Below are 10,180 nucleotides of genomic sequence, written 5' to 3' on the forward strand. Positions count from 1 at the left end.
AACAGTAACTCCTACTTCATATGGTGGTAAAAAAGAGTAGATAAGTTAATAGTTATGAGATAGAGCCAGGCCTGGTGGCATGGGCCCATAGTCCTAGCTACTTGGAAGGCTAAGGTGGAAGGAGTGCTTGAACCCAGGAGTTCAAGACCCGCCTGGATAACAGAGCAAGTTCCCCATCTCTCTCTTTTTTTTTTTTTAGACAGAGTTTCACTCTTGTTGCCCAGGCTAGAGTGCAATGGCATGATCTCAGCTCACTGCAACTTTCACCTCCCAGGTTCAAGCGATAATCCTGCCTCAGCCACTGGAGTAGCTGGGATTACGGGCATGCACCACCACACTGGGCTAATTTTTGTATTTTTAATAGAGATGGGGTTTTACCATGTTGGTCAGGCTGGTCTCGAACTCCTGATCTCAGGTGATCCATCCGCCTCGGTCCCCCAAAGTGCTGGGATTACAGGTGTGAGCCATCGCGCCCGGCTGCAAGACCCCCATCTCTCTAAAAAAAGAAAGTTATGAACTATTTAGGAGAGTATGTGATCCATGGTAAGCACTATATAAATTTCATTACATAAAATTAAGGTTCTAGTCCCATAAACTTTTTTTCCTGTAATAAGCTCAGCCTTGGATACCTCTCATATTTTCTGTAAGAAGTGAACAAAGGCATGTGAAAATCACAATGTATTTATAGTGTTCGTTATTTGTCATCAAGATCACGTAACAGGCCTGATGTAGCAGGGGGTGAAGGGATGTGAAAGGGGCTGTCAGTCATCAACTTTTGATTATTTGCCTTGTTAAGGTCCCCTTCTTGTCAACATCATCAGCTCTTTGGTTTGTTCAAGTCTTTTGCTGACAATATCCAGGCCTCTCCCACACACAACGGGTGGCACAGCAAGGGATAGAAGGAGAAAGCCTGTGAAAGCAAAACGGGTCCTTCTCTTCATTAGCCGTGAAGCAGGAATAGCCACTAGACAGGAGGCTGTGAGAGGACCTTGGCACCTCCACCTTGGTCACTTTGCCTTTGGGCAGGAGGGGAAACTGATCAGCTCCCTCTGTGCTAGGGCCGCGGGAAGAGATGTTGGCATTTGTTATGAGGTGTTAGGAATAAAAACACATACATATCCCAGTGTCCCAAGCAAATGTTCTGCCACATACTGTATGGATGTAATTTCACATAGCTACTTAAACCCTGAGTCTCAGTTTTTCTCATCTTCACAATGGTAATGTTGATGCCTAATTCAAAGGGCGAAAATCAATGAGATCTATAAACCCCTTTGGTAGACATCTGGTCCAATAAGTGGTAGCTCTTACTAGCTAACATTTGGTAATATCTGCCCACTGTCTCCAAGGGGTGGAAAAGTAATGCTGACTTCCAGACTAGGAAAGGCAGTGGTAGCAGAAAGTGATTTATGACTGACATTTTTCACATTTTCCTTCCAGAGCACACAGTAAGTAGTTGTTGGTTCATTCATTCACTGAACGGTGTTTACAAACTTGAACAACTTGCCATTGTTTTGTTCACTTGTATTCATCTTACTCTCACCGCTAGAACTGCAAGGTCCATGAGGGCAAAGGCAGTGTCTGCTGCTTGATGAGTGACTGGATTGAGCTCAAAGCATGTCTGAAGACTGAAATGGGCCAGGCAAGGACATGGAAACTGGAGGCCTGGATTCTGGGCTCAGTCATACCTCCAAGAACATCACTTTCCCTTGACTCTGGAGCCTTCACAGACCTTCCTTCCACTGTAAGATACTGGAGAATCACTTGAGATCAGACTCAGGGAACTTTTTCCTGGTGGGAAGACATTGATTCATATACCCTGTATCTCTGAAGTCCCAAGAGAAGAGTCTGAATCCCCTAGTCTGAAGAGTCCACAAGTGATCAACATAGCAATCACGATAAAAAGGAAAAATTAATAAAGGAGGGAGTAGATCTACCTCAGTAACAACAGAGGGAGGAAAATTCCAGCTAGTACATGTATTTAACATGAAAGAAGATATGCTTTCACAGATATTAGGTGTTCCCAAATATAAGAAATACCCATTTTTGCCCACGGACCTCATTTGATACTACCCAGGATGTCTAGAGAATAAGAGGAAAGGAAGAATCATAATATCCAAAAGGTGGAAACAACCCAAATGTTCATCAATGAATGAATGAATAAACAAAATGTGGTATATCCACACATTATTATTGTGTGGATTAATTAATTAATATTCCATGGCTGGAATATTATTCAGCCATGAAAAGGAATGAAGTACTGATTAATGTTACAACATGAACCTTGAAAACACTATGCTCAATGAAAAGCTAGTCACAGAAGGCCTCTTATCATATGATGCCATTCATACAAAAGTCCAGAATAGGGAAATCTACAGAGACAGAAAGTACAGTAGTGTTGCTAAGGGCAAGGAGGAATATGGGGGGATAGAGAGGTGATAGTTAAAGATTACAAGATTTATTTTTGAGGCAATGAAAATGTTCTAAAATTAACTATGGTGATGGTTTGACATATCTGTGAATATACTAAAACCATTGAATTGTACATTTCAAATGGTGAATTGTATGATATTTGAATTATACCTCAAGAAAGTTGTTTTTAAAAAAGAGAGCGTAAGGGGTAGGGGGAGGTTGAGATGAAGCAGGAAAACAGTGATCAGAGACAAAGCTCAGGCGCTGTCTGTCCTAGCTGCCCCAAGTCAAAGCCTGCATTTCATACAGGCAATGTTAGGGTAGCCCCCAAGCCACGATTCGGGAAGATAAATTGACCCCAGAAGGTATGGGGCTGGGTCCCTTCTCCTCTGACAGCTCGCTTTCTGTGTTTTTTCTGGCACAAGAAACTCTGTCTTCTTGTATAAATAGGAGAAATTTATGGCAGTTTTCCCTCTTCTTCTCCCTGGTGGGCTACTAGGAAAGCCTAGCGGGAGGAGAGAGCCTGAGATTCCAAAAATATAAATGTGGAAAGACTGGAGGGGGTCGAGGAGCCTCTTTGCCTGCCTTGGCTCTGGCCCCAGCTCTCCTTTCCTTTTGCATGTTTGACCATCTGGGTGATGAGGAGGGTAGAGAATTGATGCAGCCCATTCTTTCTTTATGCCCAAAAAAGACGGGTCCCAAGGCAGATATCTGACAGGAGGGCCACAAGGGAAATCAAGGAAATAGGTTTGGCTGTCCCATGGCATTATTGGAGGAGACACAGACCACTGCCCTCCTTCCCGGATTTGGTTATTTTTGTACCTCCCTGTTTGTTGAGGCAGCCTGATACAGTGGGAAGACAACTTGTCCTAGGTTTAGAAAGATTGGCAGAGAAACTAAGTGTGTGACCTTAAGCAAGTCATGTCTTCTCTCTGGGCCTCACCTGTAAAAAGAGGGCAGGCACTGAATTTATCAGGGGTTTTCAAATCGATTTAAACTCTGGGGTCCTTTCTTCAAATAAAACCACGTGTAGTGACCCAACATGAACACAAGTAGCCTGCTGAGCTTCTTGAAGGGAGGAATGGGAGTCCCGGACCCCTGTGCTGAATGGAGAGGGGCTTGTCCAAGAAAAAGATGGTCTCCATGGCTTTTCCCACTCTGTCCTCAGGAGGAATTTGCCCCCATGGTGAAAAGGCTCAGCTCTGCACACTCAGTGGGCTTGAAATCCAGTTCTACTCTCTCCTGTATATCCCTCGGCACATAACTTATCTTCCTTCAACCTCAGCTTTCCCATGTGTGAATTGGAATAATACTAACACATACCTCAGAGGATTGTCACATGGATCATACTAAATAATGTGCATAGAGTCCTTCGCATACTATCTGGCTCAATAAATATTATTACATTACAGTTATTCCATGATCTGATGTAATCCTTTTTCTTTTCTTTTCTTTTTTTCTTTTTTTTTTTTTTGAGACAGTGTCTCATTTTTGTAGCCCAGGCTGGTATATAGTGGCATGATCTCGGCTCACTGCAACCTCCGCCTCCTGAGTTCGAGCGATTCTCCTGCCTCAGCCTCCCGAGTAGCTGGGATCACAGGAGTGGACAACCATGCCCAGCTTATTTTTGTATTTTTTAGTAGAGATGGGGTTTTACCATGTTGGCCAGGCTGGTCTCAAACTCCTGGCCTCAAGTGATTCACCCGCCCCCGCCTCCCACAGTGCTGGGATTACAGGCACGAGCTGTCGCACCTGGCCTGATATAATATTTTGAATTTTATTTTTTTTTATTTTTATTTTATTTTATTTATTTATTTTTTTTTTTGAGACGGAGTTTCGCTCTTGTTATCCAGGCTGGAGTGCAATGGCGCGATCTTGGCTCACCGCAACCTCCACCTCCTGGGTTCAGGCAATTCTCCTGCCTCAGCCTCCTGAGTAGCTGGGATTACAGGCACGCGCCACCATGCCCAGCTAATTTTTTGTAGTTTTAGTAGAGACGGGGTTTCACCGTGTTGACCAGGATGGTCTCGATCTCTTGACCTCGTGATCCACCCGCCTCGGCCACCCAAAGTGCTGGGATTACAGGCGTGAGCCACCGCGCCCAGCAATCTTTTGAATTTTAAATGATATATCTGGTGTGAGAAGGTGAATTAGGAAGGACGACAGCAAAACTGCTATAACATAAAGGCTCAAAACACAGTAGCATATAGAAAAGAGAAGTTTATTTCTCACTTAGTCTGGGAGGACGCAGTTCCAGACAGCAGACAGCTCTGTTCCACCTGGTCGGCTGGGATGCACATTCCTTTCACACCTGAGCTTTGTCTTCTTTCAGGGATGTCTTTTCAGTTGCCAGGTCAAGCCTGTCTCAGGCACATCTGCCCAGCACATGAAAGACAGAACACAAAGGAGAATTTACCCAATGTCCTCAGGCTTTAGGACATACTCGCCTAACATTCCCCTGTGTCTACACCTGGTAACAAAAGCAGCTGGGAAATGGAGTGTCCAGCTGGGTGTCTCTACCCTCGTGCAGCAAGGAAAGAAGAGATTTTAGTGGACAAAGGGCAGTCTTCATCCAGGGCTCAAACCCACACCTGAACTGTCCTCTTCCCAGAGGAAGGGAAATGAAGTCCACAGCCCAGAAAACAATGTGAACACCTCCCAACACACACACCCAATCAGGTCCCTGCCGTTCATCCAAAGATCAGCAGTCTCGGGAAAGTGGCTTGGAAGACTCGCTCCAGAGAGATCACCCTTCTATCCCTCTTCTTCACGTGGGTGGATGTGAGAAGAGTTTCTGTCCCCACTGCCTGCCTGCCACTCCCTCTCTCAGTTTCAGCTCACGCTCTAACCCCTTGTTCCCAGTCACCAGGAGTGACTACAAACGTGGGAGAACAGGAGGACCTGAACCAGCCATGGAAGTTGAGACTGGGACACAGAAGCCATGCTCAGAGGCAGCCTAGGCATGGATTCCGGTGCCAGGAAACCCAGCTACCACTGTGTAACCTAAAGCAGGGATTAAGCTCTCTGAACTTCAATGAACTCTTTTGGAAATAGTGATAAGAAACCCACTTGTCAGGGCTGTTGTGAGCAACAGATGTGATCATGTATGTACCTGGTACATAGTATGCCCTCAATAAATGGTGCCAGCAAGGCAAACCCAGGACAAATCAAATTCATGTCCATTACTCTGACCCAGCCTTTGCATGAATCCTTTTTTCTTCTCCTTCTTTGCCAATGCATGGCTCCCTTCCTCATCTTTACTTCCTCTCCTCATTCCCAGACCATCTGAATCCTGATGTAGAATCTGTTTTTTTCAGGAAGTCTTCCATGATTGAAAAATTCCTGCTTGGCCACTTCCCACTCCAGCTCTCTATCCGCGCCCATCTTCCATCTACTCCATGGTCCTGGCCCAAATTTACATGTGTCCCATCCCTCCCTTCAAAAAACATGCAGCAATGGAAGGGCTTCAAGTTTGTCGTTGGCAGATCAGAGTTCAGATTCTAACTCCGCTGAGTTCTAGCTTTAGGACTGTGTCAGATCACTTCATCTCTTCGAATCTCTGTCTCCCCCACCCTCTGGTGAGGTCAAGTGTGTGCGGGCTGGTACATAGAGGATATTTAGTCTCCTCTGCTCTACCCAACCTCCCACAACTCACACTCCCAGGACTAACTGTCTACCAAAGGGAGTTATTAGACCAAGAAAGTAATTCTCCCATTACCAGCCCCTCCCCAACCCCACCCAGGGGAAAAGAAGTGACTTCAAATCTACGGGTGTTAGAGGTACCACCAACTCAAGAGCTACAGCAGAGGAAGCACTTGGACATCCCCGCTTCCAGGGTTATGGGATCTCTCCCTAAGCCCTCTTACGCAGCCCCAGTTATAGGACTAGCTCCAGGGATAGGAGTGAAAGGGTTTATCGGATTCCAGTCTTAGCCTATTAGTAATAGCTCAGCTGTGCCTCTTTTTCTGACCTTTCTAGATCAGAAGCACAATAATATCAATGATAACTAACGCTTATATAGTGTTTCCTATGGGATGGGTGTTGTCCAGGCTCTTTGTACGCATGACTCAGCAGCCTTTGAACTAGATAGTACTAACCTCATTTTACAGACAAGGAAACTAAAACACAAGGGGTGAAGTCACTTGTCTGGGTCATACAACTAATATAAGGAATGACCGAGATTCAAAACCAGACCACCTCGCTGTGGAACCCATCCTGTTAACCACTGTGCCACGAAAAGAGCTAATATTTACTGGCAGTTTCTATGTGCCAAGCACTGTGGAAAACACCGGACATGTATTTCATCTGATTCTGAATAACCCCCTGAGATAAGTTCTATTGTTATTATTATTTTTTTTGAGATGGAATCTCACACTGTTGCCTGGTGCGATCTCAGCTCACTGCAACCTCCACCTTCTGGGTTCAAGCGATTCTCTTGCCTCAGCCTCACAAGTAGCTGGTATTACTGGTGCCTGCCACCACACTCTGCTAATTTTTTGTATTTTTAGTAGAAACAGGGTTTCACTATGTTGGCCAAGCTGGTCTCGAACTCCTGACCTCAGGTGATCTGCCCACCTTGGCCTCCCAAAGTGCTGGGATTACAGGCATGATGAGCCACCAGACCCGGCCAAGTTCTATTATTATTATCCCTGTTTTACAAGTGAAGAAATGAAGGCAGAGAGAAAAGTTAAGCAACTTGCCCCAAGTCACACAGCTAAATATGAATAGTTTCAGAATGCCGTCGGGTGCAGTGGCTCATGCTTGTAATCCCAGTACTTTGGGAGGCTGAGGCGGGTGGATCACCTGAGGTCAGGAGTTCGAGACCAGCGTGGCCAACATGAAGAAACTTTGTCTCCACTAAAAATACAAAAATTAGCCGGGTTTGGTGGCAGGTGCCTGTAACTCCAGCTACTCGGGAGGCTGACGCAGGAGAATCACTTGAACCAGGGAGGTGGAGGTTTCAGTGAGCCAAGATTGTCCCATTGCACTCCAGCCTGGGCAACAAGGGCAAAACTCTCCGTCTCAGGAAAAAAAAAAAAAAAAAAAAGGTTTCAGAACCCATAGCTGTTTTGCCTCAAATACCCCCTCCCCACCCCATCCCCGAAGTCCCTTCCTTTCTAGATGAGTTGTTTAGTTCCTAGCACCAGTTCTTCACAAACCTGCCTTACCCCCACAGCCTACCACCTTTGTTCTCCAAAACTGTTACCGACCTCTGTCTCTTTCCCTTCCCACTTTCTCCCTAGTCCCTCCACTCCCCACAAAGTCCCCCAAGCCATTCTGTCCCTCTCCCTCAGCTCCCCTCCCACCCTCCCCCACAACTCCTGCTGAAACCAATGAATTTCACCCAAAAAGACCATCAGACTTTCCCCAATCCGGCCCCCACTGTGCCTGTGCCTGACACCCCCAGGGTAGGCACCACAGTGGCTAAGCTGGTGAGCCAGAAATAAAATCTTCATTCTACTTCCCTGCCCCCTCTTCCCATCACTCATCTGGGAATCCAGGACGAAGAAGGGAGCTAAAGTGCAGAGCATTCATTTAATATTAACAAATTGAAATGAATTCTTTTAATGCCAATTAACTTGGAGCGGCCCCTTATTAATAGTAATTTAGATTCATACTTGAGAGAAACAGGGACGGGGGCTGGGCCAAATGTGCCCAGAATGTCAATGTGACTGGGAAGCCGAGAGAGGAGGGGCGGCAGTTTTACTTCTGCCCAGTTGGGTTCTGTTTCCCTGAGAGAAATGGGCAGTCACTGGAGGCAGATCTTGTGGAAACATGAATTACTCTTGTAATTTTATTTTTGTTATTTCGATGAATCTGAATAGTTTGAAACCATGTCACACCATTTTAAAGGTTTATCTTCACAGTAATGTGAAAAAGAATTTCCTCAGAGCTGGGATTTACTCCAAACTCTCTCTTAAGCCAAATCGTACTGACCAAAGAGAAGAGTCCCCAGGCCAGCTCTCCACCCTTCTTTGTTCAAAGCCAGAGCCAGAGATCAATATGCAGTTCCCGATCCCTGCCCCTTCTACCTTAACCAAAACTAAAAGGAAGAATAAACACTGTGTCTCTGTCTGAGAAGTCTCCCCCAGGAGGTAAGAGACCCAGGAGGCTGACTGCTAAGCTAACAGCTTACATTTAAGGAAGAAAAACAATCTGCTTGCATTTTTCTTAGAATTTAGGGAAAAGATGAGGATTTAAAATTCAGTTTCATGTTATCAGAGAGTTGTCCAGAATACAGCCAAGTGGGAAGAACTTAGTTCCAAATGAAAAAGTTGAACAGAAATTCTGCTCTCACTGGTTTTGCCAGCTTGGAGGTCAGACTAGAGGTGTCCTGAACTAGAACCAGAGCATAGGTTCTGACCCAAGAAGGACACTGTGTGCTTCCCGGGCATCCCTCCGTGGCTAGGAGGAGAGGAGAGGATGAGTCAGTTGGAAGCTGAGATTGTGGAAGTTGGGGATGGGGTTTTGAGATGCAGGAGGCAGGCGTGGGAAGGAGGTCAGAGAAAAGTAAGTAAATCTACTAACCTTTGAAGTTTATAAAATAAAAACCTTAACAATGGTTAACATACAAAAGATCACATTCTTTTAAAAAGTCAGGTTTAAAAGAAGGTAAAACACCTCAAATTTAAACATAATAAAAATGAGGAAAATACATAAAACATTTCAAGCAGATTGTTCTTTAAAAGAGGTTGCAATTAATCAAGAGATCTTTTTTACACCCCCCAGAGTTTCCCAAACAATAAATTCATTTACAAAACAAAAAGAGGAATCAACACAAAACCTCATCCACACACAGAGAAAAAAAAAATTGTGGTGATTCTGTAACAGCTGAAAAAACTAAGAGAAAAACGAATAAACTCAATCTATTAGGTGATATTTATAAATAGCAAAATTGGAGGATGATGTGGCGAAAGGAGTTGAACTCATCACTGAAGAAGTAACACCTGTGAAAACATAAAGTGTAACATCCCCAAAGAAAAGTAAACTCTCCATAAAGCACCAAGTATAAAAATTGATTGAAAAAGAGGAAAGTACCACCCACCCCCTAATAAAAGTATTAATTTGTATTAATTTTAATGAAAATTTTCTCCGAGTCCGAGATAGGTTACACAAAAGAATACAAAAAGATATTTTTTTCTTTCAACTAAGAGGAAAAACCAAATCCGATTTAAATTGACTAATGGGACAGGAAGGGAGGCTGTGGTTGGCAGGTGCTAGTAAAGGGGGTGGGGGTGGTGAAGAGTTTGAGGGGCAGAGGACCAGCTTACCTCGCTTTGGAGCCGCCATGGCCAACAGGAGTGGGCAAATGACCTGCCAGTTCCTGGGTGATAGGGGAAATAAGAAACAGGGGATCCGGATGCCCCTAGACGAATGAGGAGGATGGAAGGACTGGGGGTGCCCATCTCCTCTCCTCTGCCCGCCTCCCTCCTTCCGGTACCCAGGCCTAGAGAGCTACTGAAAGTTACAAATTGCTTCCATTATTAGCTCATCCCGGGCGGCCTGGTCATTGGCCAACCCCTGACCACGTGGTCCCTCGTACCAATCGATCGAATTTCTAGTCGCAATTCTCTGTCTGTCCCTGGGCTCTGGGGAGAAAGGGGGGGCTGTGGCTTGGGGGCTGAGGAGGGGCTAAGGCGGGAGGGGCCCCTCATCCCCTCACCCTCCCTTTTCGCCTTGTGGGGGCCCTGAGCGCCGCCCCAGAAGGGATCGAGGGAATGTTGTGAGCTGGGGCACAACGGCGGGGCAGACACTGGAGGAAGCGAGAGAC

General features: G+C 45.5%; 1 long non-coding RNA gene across 1 annotated transcript in view; it reads right to left on the minus strand.

The window, feature by feature from the left end:
* LOC108284907 overlaps window positions 1-9,934 on the minus strand; it is a 10,818-nt gene extending 884 nt beyond the window's left edge. Inside the window, exons 1-2 of the long non-coding RNA XR_001817384.2 lie at window positions 9,681-9,934; window positions 4,642-4,784 (exon numbers count right to left, since the gene is read on the minus strand). This is a non-coding gene — a long non-coding RNA (uncharacterized LOC108284907). The remainder of the gene's footprint in view (window positions 1-4,641; window positions 4,785-9,680) is intronic.
* Between the last annotated feature and the right edge of the window lie 246 nt (window positions 9,935-10,180).

Source organism: Cebus imitator, unplaced genomic scaffold (assembly GCF_001604975.1).
Source record: "Cebus imitator isolate Cc_AM_T3 unplaced genomic scaffold, Cebus_imitator-1.0 Scaffold285, whole genome shotgun sequence".
Taxonomy (NCBI): Eukaryota; Metazoa; Chordata; class Mammalia; order Primates; family Cebidae; genus Cebus; species Cebus imitator.